We start from the raw sequence: 6,348 nt of genomic DNA, 5'->3' as shown, positions 1-6,348 counted from the left end.
AGCAACAACATTCTTAATATAACACTTTCAAAACATTCTGTACATTTTGAGCCACTCGGAACTGCATTTCATTTGTATAAATGTGATTTGTTAGGATGTGGTGCCAAGATGTCTCTGCATAATAATGTACAGTCACTGTAAGTACAAGCTGTGCAAAGCAGAGTCCAGAACAGTAAAATTCATACCAAGGCTTAGAAAAACATTTCAACACATAAGACTAAACCTTGAAGTTGCCCTGTGTTTTTTCCCCCTGCTGGGCCAATGATTGTATACAAATGCATGTATATGTCAAGTAGAAAGAATAGACTCTGGCTCAGCCCACACCATGCAACTGACTGGCTACATTACTGGGCGGCTCTCCGAGCTCCCTTTTTTCTGGGCGCCATCTTGCCACACTCAACAGTAGGCTCTCGTCAGTCACTGAGCTACTGCTGTTGCCGCTGCCGCCTTTGGCTGAACGACATCCACACTAGGAGATTTAAACTTGGGAAGATAAAAGCCAAACTTGTTCCCAATGCCAGCACACTTGGCTGTGGTAAGTCTGTATCCACCAATATGTTTGGGATTGGCAGGCGGAAGGTCTGCGATGCGTGACTTAGGTGTTGGTTTCAATCCTGAGGTTTTGAGGCCTCCGAAATCATTCTAAAATCACCGCTGGAGAGTCCATAGGTGACCGTGGTAGCACGGAACTGGGGAAAGGATCGGAACTTTGGAGCTGCTGTTTGTTTCCAGAACGCCGAGGGCCGCCCTTCTTCCCAGAGCATCACCGTGAGACAGCCACAGCACTGTAGGTCATCTGCCAGCTTGGCAGCCACTTGCAATAATGACATCAACAGGGGTCACCAGAGAAGCAGCAGGCACACCTGCCCTGGCTTCAGCTGAATGGAGATTGAAACCTCCCACCCGTCCGTCCGTTTCTATCAGCCAGAAGTCGTTTCCAATGAGCATAAACAGGAAACAAGTTTGCAGAGAAGGGAATGTCTCTGAGGAATCATGCTTTGGCACCCTTGTTATTGTTAAGTGCCGTTGAGTCGATTCCAGCCTTAGCGACCCTATTAGGGTTTCCGAGGAGCAGCTGGTGAGCTTGAACCATTGACCTACAGTTCAAACGGCTTTGCATCCTTACACAGACCAAAAAGGCCCAGGTCTCGGAGGACATGCAGGGCACTGACTGAATCCTGTGGTTATTTCTCCGGCCACCTGCAGGCGAACCTTCACTATTGCCAATGGATTAGGAAAGATGACCTGAAGCCTCCAGCGAGATAACCTCCAGCAAGGATTTCTGTAAGAAATGGTGTAGATTCATCTCTTGTAGTAAACTTGTCCCTGACAATATCGTTAACAGTCAATTTTATGGCCTTTTTCTGGAACAACTATAAGTTGTGGTATGAGACCTTGGTAGAGTCCAAAGAAACCCTCATAAGTAAGGCTTTCTTCAAACAGTCAAAGCTGTTTCTGCACATCAGCTTCCCCACAACAGAGCCAGTGCCATCCTGATGTTGCCTGAAGGTCTTCACCAGATCTATTGGATACACTGCAGTAACTCCAGCAACTGAGTTCAGAGTGATTCTGTAAGCAGACTCTGCCATCTGGAGCAAGACAGACCTGCCTGCCCGGTGAGATTGCTGTCTCTGACATTCTGCCAGGTAATAAGGTAAGGCACCTTCAGCCAGTGTGGCTATTTAATATCTGTCAAAGTCAAATGCCCTGTAGCATTATATAAGTCTGTATGCTGGTTGTTGTTGCTGTTAATTGCTGTTGAATTGGTTCGAACCCACAGTGATCCTGTATAGGGTTTCTGAGGAGCAGCTGGTAAGCTTGAACCTCCGACCTTTGTGTTCAAACCTACTTTGCAGTCTAGCACATTAACCCACAGTACCATACCAGGACTCCCTGCAAGCTGGTATACGATGTCAGTTTCCAGAGGGATGATTTGTCCATAGCACTTTGAGCAAATTCCTCCTTTGTGACATTGACATCTTTTCTTATGTCAGCTAGAGTGCTCTATATCTTAGAAAAAGCTCTGTGTTACTCAGTTAGGAGTTAAATGCATTAAAATAGGAGAAGCTAACCTGGTGTGAGATACTTCTTCCAGGTTTGAAACTAAGTTCTCCACAAAAGGTGTAAGCATGTGAGACCGAGTGATAACCATGATGTCACTAAAATCCAACCCAGAAACCCTGTCACTTTTGCTCTCATCTTTTAGTGCAAAGGCTTGTCTTGCATGTTCTAATTGTAGTTCCTGGAGAAACTGTGAATTCAGTATAATTAAAATGCTTATTCCAGTTGTGTCCAAAATGCAGTTGTATAATTCCCAGTCTTAAAAGGGTTATGATGATGAGTAATAGTCTGTCCAAAAATTTCTTTGACATTTTCAAATGGTACCTCTCAGTTTCCGCTCTTGTCAAACAATTGAAAAGCCACTATTAATTAGCATGGAATCGGGAGCGCACAAAACAGTTCAAATGCCAGAAACTCTTGATAGGAGATCAACCCATCCTTGGTTTGATCAACTACTCCTGCCAAGAGTTGCACAGCTTTGGATTGCTGTTTGGGTCATTTTACAGTCCAAGATAGCGCTGAATGAAGTCTTCCGGGGTCATGTAATGTTCTCCATCTACCTCAGTATTGGCATACTTGACAACTGGTTGTAGAATTCTAGCTAGCACAGTCTAACACATAAGAAATCATTTGCTGCACTCCAATTTCATGAACTTGGGGAAAACAGCAGAATCCTAGTGAACACCACTGTTTTTAGTTTTTTCTTTTTTTTTTTTTAGCCAATAGGAAATATAGCCCATCCAAATCAGTAGAAATATGTTTCTTAACTCATGAGGGTCACCTTGCTTGGTTGTCTGCACCTTGACCGCCACGCCGTGCTGATTTTTCTTGTTTTCTTAATGACCTTTTGCTTTCTTCCTTTATGAAGTGCTTGATGCCACCCCACAACTTCTGGTCTTTGGTCATTAGTGTCTAATTAATCAAACCTATTCTTGAGATGACTTCTAAATTCAGGTGGGATGTGTTCAAGGTCAAATTTTGGCTCTTGTGGACTTAATTTAATTTTCTTTAGCTTCAACCTGAACTTGCATATGAGCAATTGATGGATGGTCTGTTTCACAGTCAGCCTCTTTCTTTCTTTTCTTTTTTTTTAATTTAAGGTTTTTATTGTGGATTGAGTATAAATTTACTGGGCAGATCATCAGTTTTACATTCAACAAATAATACACTTTGTTTCATTACAATGATTATAATCCCATCCATGTACCATCAGTTACCTGTGTTTCTATTATTCACCTTAGCTTTTATTTTATTTTTTCAAATGCTCAGGCATATATAATAATTTACACTACCGAAGGGCACATTCTGCAAGTCTGCCTCCTGGTCACCATCTCTTACTCCCTCACTTCCCATGAATTTAGAGTCCTCAGCTGCTCCCTTTCTCCATGTCCCCATCTCTGGTGTCGCTGCTTCTCTAGATAACTCTGGAAGACTCTTCCCACAGATGTAGTCAATTTGATTTCTGTGGCTTCTATCTGGTGAGGTCCATGTGTATAGCCATTTCTTATCCCTAGAAAGGATTATAGGCAGTTATATAAGATGTATGCTCATATAAGATATACTTTTATGACTTTGGGTATCTGCAGTTTTGGTTAGGATATATATCATGATAAAGATCTGAAAGAATAAACTTGTTTTATTTAATTAAAGTAAAAATGTGAAATCAGTTAGCTTGGCAATTACTTGTGTGTTTTAGAAGGAACAGAGATAGATCTTTAAGAAGTCCTGGAATATTATGAAATCTTGCATTCTCTTTAAAAATTTAATACTATTGAGTGAAATACTTCTGAGATGTAAACCCCTAGTTTGGGAAACAAGCTACCATTTATTTTTCAGTAGGGTGGTTGCATACAATATGCATACTTTTTAGAGTATTTTATTTGCTTATTCGCTCTCATCATCACATTCTTTTTAAAATATTATAATACGGGTAAGACTTTAGAATCAAATTTTCTTCTCTGAATTTTCACTCAGTAATCTTTATCATAACAATAACAATTTCATGTGGCACTGTTAACAACAACAACAACGACTGTAGGATCAGCACTGGACTTCAAACCACTAGGTTGATAATTCAAACCCACCAGCTGCTCCTTGGAAACCCTATACAGGGTCACTATGAGTTGGAACTGACTCAGTGGCACTTAACAACAATAACATTCCCATAAAGTAAGGTCTAGCTTAAAAACAGAACATCATGGGAGGATGACAGGTTGGAGCGGGCGACTTAGTAGGGAAAGGGCTTGCATGAGGGTAAATGTGCTGATGACACAGGCAGTGAAAAGGAGAGGGAAGGACACAGACGGGGCAAGATTTGCTCAACTATAAAATGTGGGAGTTGAGCGAGATCTCATATTTTCACATATAGTTTATTTATAAGTTTTTGTTTAAACGCAGACTTTCCCTAAAGAAAACTCATTATTTAAAACAGAAACACTCTGATGAAAGAAGGATGCAACACTTTGCCCCATCCTTCCTCTGTACATTCTACCGTATAAAACTTGTTAAATGTCATTGACTCATAGCAACCCTGTATAGTGTTTACAAGGAGTGGCTAGTGAGTTTGAACTGCCGACCTTGAGGTTAGCCATCCAGTGCTTATACTGCAGTGCCATACCAGGAAACTGAATACTACTTTTGAATAAAGCATAGAGAGCTAGGAAATTTTGAAAACTAACAGTTCCCATACTTTTCTTTTAAAATTTAGAAAATTGAGGTACAGAGACTTTTTCGACAGTGAAACAGTGTTGTTATAAGAACTGGTACTAGAACCTAAATATTGATTTCAAATATCTGGTGTTCCTACTTCTGCTGTGAGGTTCTGGCTTTAAGATTCATACACTTGTAATTACATCATCCATCTACTTCCTTTCCCACTTTTAACTGTCTTTGTCCTATAAAGACAGCAATAACACCTTTAAATCACATGTAATAAAATTATTTTTAATAAAATCTGCTCTGCAACAAAGACATGGAAGCTAGAGTGAAACAGTTACAGATAGATGGTGATCCTGGAACCCTGAACATCAGAGGATAGGATGGAGAGGTGGATTGAGTGCCGACTGGAAGAGAAAACTGAATAGGAGCAGTGAAAGAAAAGAAAAACAGCAGACTGTGAAGCAGCCATCTTGAACTTTTACAAGCAGCTCTTGATTTTAGTTTTCATGTTTTGGTACTTGATCCAGTTTGCATTTTTGTGTGTGTATAGTGTGAGGAGGCGAGTCTGATTCATTCTTCAGCATGTGAAAATCTACTTTTCCTAGCACCTTTACATATGAGATTCTTCTCTCCCCATTGAATGGTCTTAGTTAGCATACTTGTTGACAATCAGTTGACCATAGATATTTATTGTGACTTTATAATATGTTTGAAATCAGAAAGTGTAAGTTCTCTGACTTTATTCTTCTTCAAGATTGTTTTAGCAATTTGCTTTGATTTTATTCTTCTTCAAGATTGTTTTAGCTTGCTCGTCCAAGTAAATTTGAGGATGGAGCCTTTTCCATTTCCCCAAGTTTATGGAGAACTTATTTAATGCAAACTCTGGCTTAAACTGGCATACTTTAGGCTACTTATAACCTTCACTTACGCTCTCATAGTATGAAATTCATGTTTTGCTGCAGAAATATTAAATGAGAATGTGTTACAAGCTGTTGCTCCAGATCCTTCAAGAGACATTCTATGATATATAATCTATGCTTCAAAAGCCATTCTAAAACATTAAAAATTTTGAATTTTAAAGATGATCTGGCTCCAGTGGTTTTGGAAAAAGATGTGTAGACAAATTGATTGCGTTGTGGATAAAGAGAAATGGTGATTAGAAGAAATGATCTAAATGCTCACTATCAGGTGACTTTTAAAAATCTTTTTGATAATTATCTGTATTTCCTGATTTTAAATAATCACTATCTTATCACAGAAAAAAATTAAATTTTGAAGTTGTTCTTTGATCCAAAGCTTAAGTTTGAACAGCACAAGCCCTATCTTGTACTTGGGTTCAGCAATTCACAAGTCTGCATCCATTAGCTGTTCTTATAACACATAGCTATGATGCAACTAGAATTTCCAGAATAACTAATGATATTAGCTATTATTTTGTATATTAATAGATAACATGAATTTAGCAACAACTTCATGGTATTTCAAAGTTCAAATTGCCTTTGATTGTTATGAGTTTATGTTGAAAAGGTAAATTCTGACATTGAAACATTATAAATGTTTTGAGTCACTTGCATTTATTGTTGTTAAGTGCTGTCAAATCGATTCCGACCCATAGAGACCTTCTATAGG

At 39.2% G+C, this 6,348-nt stretch overlaps 1 pseudogene; it reads right to left on the bottom strand.

Annotated features, from left to right (window-relative positions):
* Positions 1 to 417: 417 nt before the first annotated feature.
* LOC102841233 overlaps positions 418 to 6,348 on the bottom strand; it is a 19,042-nt pseudogene continuing 13,111 nt past the window's right edge.

This window comes from Chrysochloris asiatica, unplaced genomic scaffold, assembly GCF_000296735.1.
Source record: "Chrysochloris asiatica unplaced genomic scaffold, ChrAsi1.0 scaffold00094, whole genome shotgun sequence".
NCBI lineage: Eukaryota > Metazoa > Chordata > Mammalia > Afrosoricida > Chrysochloridae > Chrysochloris > Chrysochloris asiatica.
Note: the sequence above shows the minus strand (reverse complement) of the source record. Positions and strands in the feature narration are given on the sequence as shown.